The sequence below is a fragment of the Molothrus aeneus genome, unplaced genomic scaffold, assembly GCF_037042795.1.
Source record: "Molothrus aeneus isolate 106 unplaced genomic scaffold, BPBGC_Maene_1.0 scaffold_36, whole genome shotgun sequence".
Lineage (NCBI taxonomy): Eukaryota > Metazoa > Chordata > Aves > Passeriformes > Icteridae > Molothrus > Molothrus aeneus.
In genome coordinates, this window is record NW_027099027.1 from 853,440 (window position 1) to 863,627 (window position 10,188).

Consider the following 10,188-nt stretch of genomic DNA (forward strand, 5'->3'; position numbering starts at 1 on the left):
AGGATTGAGCCTTTTTGGGTTAACATTCAGTTATTTTCAGTGGAATTTGAGTGGTTTTGAGGTGACAGATCGATCCCTCTTGGCTTTTGGAGTAGAGAGAGAGGGAGAAGAGAAAAAAATTAAGGCCAAACAAACGGACAAGCAGCCAGGAGTGTTCCCAACATGGATCACAGGGAATGTGAGTGACCAGGGCTGTGCCCAAAGTGCCTCCTCCAGTGGGGGATGGAGCTGCAGCAGCGCACGAAGCTCTTCCCGCACTCGGGGCACTCGCAGGGCTTCCCTTACCGGTGCCTCCGTTGGTGTTGGGTCAAGGTAGAGCTGCAGGAGAAGCTCTTCCCACACTGGGGACACTTGTAGGGCCTCTCCCCAGTGTGGATGTGCCGGTACCTGACGAGGTCGGAGTTGTGCTTGAATCCCTTCCCACAGTCGGGGCATTGGAAGGGCCTCTCCTCTGTGTGACTCTGATAGTGCAGGAGAAGATGGGAGCTGGTCTGAAACCTCTTCCCACACTTGGAACACTCATAGGGCCTCTCCCCTGTGTGGGTCCTCTGGTGCTTGATCAGGTGGGAGCTCCGGCTGAAGCTCTTCCCACACTCCCCACACTCATAGGGCCGTTCCCCAGTGTGGATCCTCTGGTGGCTGATCAGGTTGGAGCTCGTGCTGAAGCTCTTCCTACATTCCCCACACTTGTAGGGCTTCTCCCCCGTGTGGGACCTCTGGTGCACGATCAGGTTGGAGCTCGTGCTGAAGCTCTTCCCACACTCCCCACACTCGTAGGGCCGTTCCCCAGTGTGGATCCTCTGGTGCTTGATCAGCTCGGAGTTCCACCTGAAGCTCTTCCCACACTCCACGCACGCGTGGGGCTTCTCCCCATCATAGAGCTGCTCATGGAGCACCAGCTCCGAGCTCTGGCTCCATCTCCGGCCGCCTTCCCGGCCCAGGCTGGCTCTTTCCCCCTCACATCCCCGCCATCTGCGTTTGCAGCCCCTCCTCGAGCGGCATCTCCGGGGCTTTTCCTCCCCATTGGCTTCCTGCGCCGTGGAGCCGCTCAAAACGGCCTCTGCCACCAGGTTCTGCCGCGGGCATTTGTCCTCCCTGCTCTCCATGCTCAGCTCCTGCTCTGGGCGAGGAAGGACAAGGACAGCATGGGATTTGCCTCCGTGCCACAGGCAAGGGCATCGAGATCCCCCCAGGCCGTCTCTGGGGACGCACTGCCCCCTCTTGGCTCTCCCCATTTCGGGATGCCGGGGCTGTTTGGGCTCCCGGGCTCCCTTCTCCCCTCATTCTCTGCTCTGGGCTGCAGCGGCTCCAAGGAGTCCCCCCTGCCCCTCTCCAGGCTCTTGAGGCTCCCGCCAATGGCGGCGCTCCCCCCTCTCTGGCCTCCCCACTTTGGCCTCCTGGGGGACACAGGGCTCTGCTCCTCCAGGCTGCCTCTGCCGGCAGCCGCCACCGCCACCCCCCGATGTCCCCCCGAGGGGCCTTTTCCGCTCAGCCTTGGACTTCTTCATTCTCCAAACATCCCCCCAAAAACCCAACCCAGGGACCCCCCGGGATATCCGGGCCGGGCTCCCCCTGCCCGCTCACCTGCGCCATGGGGGGGGCGATGATCCCACAGGTGGGGGCTGCGAATTCAGGCAGGGATCGAGACCGCGTGGCTCCCGCAGCTCAGCCTCGATCCGCCTTTGTCCCTCCTCCTCCTCTTACTCCCGCTCCTCCTCTGTCCTATCTCCACCTCCCTCTCCTCCTCCCCCCTATACCCGCCTCCTTCACTGCTCTTTCTCCTCCCGCTCCTCCTCTTCCATCCCCCCTCCTCCTCCTCCCCTGTCTTATCCCCACCTCCTGCTCCTCTTCCATCCCGCCCCTTCCATTCCTTCTCCTCCTTCTCCCCCCTTACCCCGCCTCCTCCTCCCCCTCCATCCCTGCCCTTCCCTCCCTCCTCCTCCTCCCCCAGCAGCAGCCACACCCTCGGTGCCCCGTTCCCGCAGCCCTCGCAGCCCGCGGCAGCAGCGGCGATGGAGCCGGGACAGGTCGGCATGGGCAGCGCGGGGCTCTCGGCTGCTCCCAGCCGCTGCGGGCGGGGGGAAGCCGGCCCGGGCCAAAGGAGAGGCAAACTGGGCAAACTTTGGGCAGATCACAAAGCTAAGGATGCAGCAGAAAATGGAGCTGAAAGAGTTATTTTAATATTAACTCCAAACGAGGAAAAACTGGAAATTCCAAAGTTTAGGGAAGCCGAGAAAAAAGAATTAAACAAGATAGGAAATGAACAAGATAAATCAGGGAAATAGAAACTTCTACATGGAAGACAATTACTTAATAAAATGTGCTTACTAGGAAAATACTAGAAGACGTGCATCAGAAACCCCACTGGCGTACTCAAGCTTTGTGTGATCATTTTTTAAGGAATTTTGGGTGCACTGGGATTTTTGGTGTAGCAAAGCAAGTAACTGAAAGATGCTTAATTTGCCAAAGGATAAATAAAAAGGTGATGAGAAAAACAACATTAGGAGGTCATGAGTTAGCTCGTCGACCATTTCAAAATATCCAAGCAGAAGTTTAGATTTGTTAGGTTCTGGATTTATTTGGAAAAAAACCCATTTAATCTAGAAGAAAGAGAATATGCCATATGTTAGACAGGAGATTTTAGGAGAATAAAAATCTTTGAAGTATCAGAAACCCCCGAGGAAAAAAACAAGAAAATAAAAAGGGGAAATGAAAGGGAGGGGAACAAGAGGAAAAGTCAGAAAGAGAGTGGGATCCTCTGCAGCTCTTGCCCCCTCCGTTCGCGGCCGAGGCGCCTGTCCCGGGTCCCGGCTCGCTGCCCGCCTCAGCTCCGCCTGCCCCGGTTTCCATCCCAGGTGCGGGCTCACTGCCCAGGGCAGCTCCACCTGCCCCGGCGCTGGCGGTGAATTTGTGTGCCCTGGCCCCACTGCCCGGCCCGCGGCCGCTCTGCCGGCCATGCTGGGGAAGATGGGGGTTGCTCTGTCCTGCCGCGTGGGCCGAGGTCACCGCGCCGACCGCACCGAGGGCGGGTCCCAGCCATCCCATCCCCGGCTGCCCTGCCCGTGCCAGCTGCGCTGGGCAGCGCCGCTGCTGCCGGGGTCTCCCACCTGCCTTTGCTCTGCTGGGAGCTGCCGGATCAGCCGCCATAAGCCATGTGGGGGCTGCCCACGCTCCGGCTCGGCCTCCACGGGAAGATCCCCCTCTGGCGATTCCGGCAGCAGACCCTGCCCACACTCCGACCGAGCCTCGGCGGGATATCCTCCCCTGACCCCGTCCTGCTCTGAGTTACGTCCCCTTGGTAACCACAGCTCCGGCTGTTCAGGGAAAATCCCTCTCTCTACAGGAAGCACCTTATCGAAACACTAGGAGCTCAGTTAAAAGGCAGCCCTCTCCAAATTCTTTCTCAAAACACGGGAGAAAGGCTATAGAAGGTAAAAAAGTGAAAGAGTTAGATGAAGGGATTGCTCTATTGCCGTTAAGAGAGGTTCCCATGGCAGGGATGCGCTGCCCCGCCCCGCGGGAGCCACCGGCGCCCCTGCCAGCCGTGCCCGGAACTGCCCCCAAGGGGAAAGCGCCGCAGCCGAAAGGCCGGGACCGGCTCCGGGCTCTGTTTGTTGTCACTGCCGGAGCTGTTTATACACACTACTATTATTATATTATACACACTAGTAAAGAACCGTTATTCCTAATCCCATATCTTTGCCTGAGAGCCCCTTGATTTCACTATCCTAAAAATTAAGAGGGAGGGGTTTGCATTCTCCATTCCAAGAGAGGCTTTTTCTGCCTTCCCAAGCAGACACCTGTCTTGTAAAGCAAGACAAGCACCCACAAGCACTGAGGGGGGCTGCAGGAGGGGCAGAAGAAGGCCCTGCAGCACTTGGGCACAAAGGCCCAGCAGGTGAATGCAAGAAGGGAGCAGCAAAAGGCCAAGCTGAAGGCAAATGCCAGGGCAGAGCTCCTACAGCCCCTGAGGGATCAGCCCCAGGGCCCAAGGGGGCCCCGGCACCCAGGGCACGGGCTCGGCCACAAGCACCCGGCAGAGGCATTGCCCTCCTCGGCAGGGCACAGCCCACCCAAACAGCCCCTGGCAAGGAATCAGGGCTCCAGCTGCAGGGCACAAGGACACTGCAAGCAGAGACAGCAGCACCCTCAGGACCAGCAAGTCCACCCCGTGATGGACATGGATTGGCAGGGCTGTCACAGCTCCCATCACACCAGGGACCCTCCACACTGGAGCCCTTGAGAACATTCAGGTGGGTCTGCATTGAGAGGAGGCATTTTCTGATGGACACAGGGGCCTCTCAATCTGCTCTGAATCTTAGACCTAAAGGGGAAAATAGTAAAGGAATATTTTAATTTTTAAGGGAATGAGTGGGAAAGATGAGCAGGTATGATTTGTTCAACCACTATTAGAAGCTGTGGGGGATAGGTTTGAAATAAATGAATTTCTTTTTCTTCCTCCTGTGATTGTAATTAACTAGGAAGGAGTTTGAGAGCTGGATTTTAATACTGTAAAAAGGGATACAGAGGCTAGTTCTGTTGTACCTCTGTGTCAAAAGTCTGACAAGGCCTATGCTGAAGTGAACCCAGAAGTGTGGGCAGCCCCAGGGAAATACAGAAAATTAGATATGGAGCCTCTACAAATTAAAGCAACCAGGACAGGCAATACCCTGTTCCAAGAGAGGGAAGGAAGGGCTCACAGCCTGGTATTGAGTCCCTGTTAAAGGCAGGGCTTTTGGAGCCAAGGATGTCTCCCTACAACACTCCTATCTTGCCAGTCAACAAACCGGATGGATGGACACAAGGAGGAAACACAGAATTTTCAAGTGTTAAAATTAAGATTAACTGAGGCGAGTGGCCTGGGCCTTCCAGACAGGGAAAAAGAATTTGAATTATAGGTGGACGTTAAACAGGGTCTTGCCAAAGGAATTCTTGTGCTAAAATGTTTAACCCAGTGGCCAGAGAGCAGCCTCATTGTCTGCAGAATTGTGCAGCCACAGCTTCCGTGGGAGCAGAGGCCTGAAAACTGATGACAACAGGAGGATCTCCTAGAGTTCAAGTCTGGCATCAAGTTAAAGCTCTGACAACCAAAAGAGCCTCTAAATGGATGAGCAGGGCTCAGTTATTACAGTATGAAACTTGTTCAGTGGCACAGGAGGATTCAGAACTGAGGACAGGGCAAGGGTTTAACCCAGCTCCTGTTTGAACAGCCTGGAGAGGGGCTGGCAAGGAACCCAGGACTGCACTCAAGGGACAGAGCTCCCGAGCCAGGCTGGGAGAGATTGATGGGACATTCCCTGGCCTGAGGGAGACAATGTGTTTGTGGATGGCTCTGCAAGGGCAGCAGAAGGGAAAAGAGCTACAAGACAGGCTGTTATTAAGGAAGGGGAATCAGACAAAGCGCAGGTCACCGCCCCATGCTCAGCTCAACCCGCGGAGCTGTGGGTGCTTGTAAGAGCCTGGCACTGAAATGCCCTGAGCAGGAAGGCTTCAATATCTTCTGCTGACACCATGGCACCTAACAGGGGGCAAAAGCAATTCTGACTGCTTCAGCAATCACTGGATCACTTATTAACCTATTTCTAAAACAAATAATTCAAAGATAATGGATTGTGGAAGCAATAGATTCAGATGGGGAACTCATTTTACAGGAAAGACCCTTCAGGGGGTTATGGCAGCTTTAGGAATACAATGGGACCTCCATAACCCCTGGCAAGCCCAGAGCTCGGGTTGGGTAGAAAGAATGAATAGGGAAATAAAGAAACACCTTTGGAAGCCGGAGATAGAAACCAAGATGCCATGGGTACAGCTTTTGCCATTGGCTTTGGCAAGAAAAAGAGCCAGACCCAAGGCAGATATTCAATTATCTCCCTTGGAATTCAAGTCTGGAATTCCTTACCTGGGCAATTCTCCACCTAGTGCAGGGTGGAAATAAGGGATGTAAATGTAAGGCAGGCTGTAGCCAGAATCCTGTCTCCTGTGGAATCTCTCCCCCAGGAAGCTGGGCTGGCACAGAGCCTGCCCTGGGACTTTGCTGTTGCCAACACCCAGCCAGGACATCGGCTCCTGCCTAAGGAGTGCAAAGCAGCACCACTGGTGGCCAAGGGGCCCACGCCAAGTGTCCCTGAGGCCAGAAACAGCCGCCAGCACAGCTGAGCACGGGGGGACCCCTCAGCCTGGCCTCAGGGGCTCTGAAGCCCCGGAGATTTGCACTTCCCGCCTGCAGCAGGACCATGGGAGCCGCCCCCGAGCCTGCCCTGAAGGCAACGCAGCAGCAGCCAGGGCTCCACAGCGGGCCAAGCCCCTGGGCCTGCCCACAGATCCTCTGCTCAAACCCTCGGGAATCCCGGCCACCCTCCTCTGGCACCTCCAGCCACTGCGGCCAAGCCTCGCTGCCACTGCTGCAGCTCCAGCGCTGGCTGGGCCTGCACTGCCACAGCTGCTGGGGAGCACCGCGGCACAATTCCACTCTGGGGCTCACTCACACCCACACTCTGGGCTGACTGCGACTGCATTGCTGCAAAATGTACCCATTCTGCTTCTTTTAAATCTTATTTCTCTGCTCAGAAAGGTTTCTCTACTCAAAGGTTTGCCTTTGGGAAAGAAATTTTAAAGGTTTTATTTAAGGGGTTCCCAGTCTGTTCGGATGTTAAACTCATCTCCACCACTCAATGGAGACGAGTTTAACATCCGAACAGACTGGGAATAGCCCAAAAGACACCCACAGAGATAACGACCAGCAACAAAACATCAACGCCCCGCAGCAAACAGCAACCAACAGCTGCCCCAGACACTGCCCCCGCACAGCTGGAGACACCTGGTCTGGAAAAGGCTGAGAAGGAAATCCAGGAGTGTGGACGGAATTCACATCAGAGGGGAAGAAATCCGAGTCTAATAGGAAACCAAATACTAAAAACTTACACAACTTGGAAGCAATGAACATTAAAGCAGTGGATTTAGATTGGTTCAGACTACGTAAAGTTTAGGAAAAATCGGGTAAAACTGACATGTCATGGAATGATTTTTCCTGCACAGCCGGGCTATGTGTGGATGAAAGTATTTCTGTTGCACATCCTGGCCAGAACCAAGCAATGCCTTGACTCTCTCACACTAAAGAGATTCTTGGAGAGTTTTTGTTTTCCCTACAGTTTCAGTGATAAGATTACAACATGAGAAACATTTTTTATAATAATCCTACTTTATATTGTCAGGTAGGTTTGGGACAGAAGGGTGAGAATCAATTTTTGGTCTGGGTTTTTCCATGTTCGCCTTTATGTTGCATTTTGCAAAATTGAAGAGCTTTAACCGTGATACTTTTAACTCTTAAATAGTTAATACTTTTTTTAAAAAAAGCAGGTTCCGGGGGGGGGCCATATGTGACTCACCAGATGGCAGCCCTGGAAGAGAAGCTTTGGTTCTAGTCAGCCAGGAGAGGAGCTTTAGAAATGCAAATGAACCCTGCTGGGCAAAGCCTGGCCAATGTACCTGGGTCTCTTGCCTGGGGCAGGAATTGGGCTGATTCCCCCTGCCCCTCACCCCGAGCTCTGCCTGCTTGCACTGATGGAATTTGCACAGCTCAAGGCAGAGCCCGGGGTGAGGATATCTGACCCTGCAACAGAAACGGGTGAAGCTGCAAAGGGAAACCGCAAATGGAGAATGTTGGGAAAACTTCACTATAAATAAATGGGGGGGAATCATCCCTCTGCCCACTCCAACGTGTGCTGTCACTGTCTATGTTATATAGGGTGGATTAGAGCACTGAGATGTTCTTGCTACCACAAGTTCCGGGAAATCAGTTGGGAATCCAAGTATTTGATGATTTAATTAGAGAAAAATGGTCAATTGATGCAGCCCTGGCTGGAGAGAGCGGCCAAAGATGGGGACAAGATGAACGGCCAGCAGAACAAATCCTACAACACCATGGACCAGCCCCTGGGAACCCAAAACAATTCATATCAGGAGCCACAGAACCCATTTCTCATTTCAATGGCACCATTAGATTACAAGCTGCCCTCGGAATAACCACCCAGACAGCTCCAGCTCCTGACCTTCCTGCTGAGCAATCCACTGAAATGAGGAACACAACATTTCCCCATGGGATGGGATCAGATCATCTGTTAGCAGAGAAAAGAGGAGTTTGTGGAAAATCAAATGACTCAAACTGGTCTTGGCAAATAGAGACAAAGCAAAAGTGGTGAAACAGATAACAAAGGAAACAAAAAAGCAGCTCATGTACCAGTCCAAACGTGGAAAGGATGGGAATGGGACATGGTTTTGTGGTTCCCTGGCAGACCATGGGTTAAACGAATGCTGCTTCTGCTCTGATGTGCTACAGCAACTCTCACCTTTTTACCATGCTCCACACCTTGAGAGTGCAGCTCATTCAGCAGCTGAGAGGGGCCAGGGGCTTGTAGATAAGGAAGTACCGGGCGAAACCACCAGCTTCAATAAATGTTATTAATTAACAGGGACTGCTGCTCACAGAAAGTCCCGCTACATTCCTGAACGTCGAGAACAAAAAAGACTTAACAGAGCCGTGAATATCGGCTGTTCTACAAAAGTGGGGGTGCACATTAACGAGGTGCAGTTGGCAGATCGGGAGGTCTGAACCTTCCAAGTACCTCAGGCAGTGGGCAAAGGGAGAGGGAGATGAGCCGGGAAAATGAGGATAAAAAGGAGGCTGCGAACTACAACAATGGCAGAGAGCGCACGGCAAATGCCCCACGGCCTCTCCCTCTGCTCAGCAATAAAGTCACTTGTACAGGACTCCTCTGTCTCCTCGGGGCACAGAAACCTCCGGCCACGTGAATTTCCCCGCACAGCCGCGGGCACGGGGCAGCCGCCTCTGTCCCAGCCACAGGAACCGGGCCGAGCCAGCGCTGCTCCGGCAGCGGCTCCTGCCGAGGCAGCGGCCGCAAGGAGACCGCGGGCAGCCGCTCCCGCAGCGCCCTCACGGCAGCGGCACCACGGGCCGGACACGGCACAAGGAACCCGCCTGAGCCCCCTGCCGCCCCCGAGGCCCGCAGCGAGCCCCGAGCCCCCGCACAACCCAGCGCGGCTCCCACCTGCGCTGCGGCCGCCTCCCAGCTCCGCCGCCGCCTCACCGGTGGGTCCCGGTCGCTCCCAGTATGGTCCAAATCACTCCCGGTAGGATCCCAGTTGCCCCCGACACGGTCCCAGCGGCTCCCAGTCATGCCCTGTATGGTTCCTTTCACTCTCAGTCCCTCTCAGTAAGAGCCCAGTGTGGCCCCAGTCACTTCCAGTATGAGCCCGGTCACACCTTACCCGATGCCATTTGCCCCCGCTGTGGTCCCAGTTGCTCCCAGTATAAGTCCAGTCACCTCCAGTTTGATCCCAGTTACTCCCAGACACTCCCCGTACTATGCCAGTCACTTCAAGTGTCACCCCATCAGTCCCAGTATGATCCCAGTATGACCCCAGCATGGGGTAGCTGCTCCCAGTATGATCCCAGTTGCTCCCTGCATTATTCCAGTTTCTCTTCTTCACCCCTACTACAGATCTGATCACTCCCAGTATGATTCCAGTCAGTCCCAGGATGATCCAAACCATTCCCAGTCCCTCCCAGTCCAATCTCAATTGTCCCCTGCATGTTCCCAGTAGGCCTCAGTGTGGTCCCAGTATATCCCAGTATGATCTCTGCTGCCTCAGATCTGCTCCCAGTGGGTTCTTTTCCCAGTCTGTCCCAGTCCATTCCAGTCTGTCCCAGTCTCTCTCCAGCAGCTGCTGCCCACCCCCCCTCCCAACCCCATTCCCGGGCACTGGGACTCCCCCCTGCACCCCCTTATCCTGCACCACCACCCCCCTGCACCCCCTTTCCCGGGTATCCTCCTCTCCCAGCCCCTGGATCCCCCATTTCCGTGAGCCCAGGGACCCCCGGGCCCCCATTCCCGGCCAGCCCGGGGCACCTCAGCCCCAGCCTCCCTTTGCTGGGAAACCCGGCCTGGGCACGGGACTCTGCGGCCGCTCTGGGATTTATGATCCCCCAAAGGAAAGGGAGAGAACAGCAGAGAGAGAGAGAGAGAGAAGGAGATTGGGAATCAGGGATCGGGTCCCAGCGCCCAGCCCTGCTCCGCCGGGGGTGGGACCCGCACCCGCAGGAAAAATTGGCTCCGCTGCTCCCGCTGCTTGCCCGGCTTTGGGCCGAGCCCAGCGGGGTCCGGGCAGAGT

General features: G+C 55.2%; 1 protein-coding gene and 1 pseudogene across 1 annotated transcript in view; one reads left to right on the forward strand and one right to left on the reverse strand.

The window, feature by feature from the left end:
- LOC136570728 (uncharacterized) overlaps positions 1-10,188 on the reverse strand; it is a 2,607,743-nt pseudogene that overhangs the window by 831,673 nt on the left and 1,765,882 nt on the right.
- The window catches only part of LOC136570729 (uncharacterized), a 2,347,277-nt gene that overhangs the window by 719,428 nt on the left and 1,617,661 nt on the right, over positions 1-10,188 (forward strand).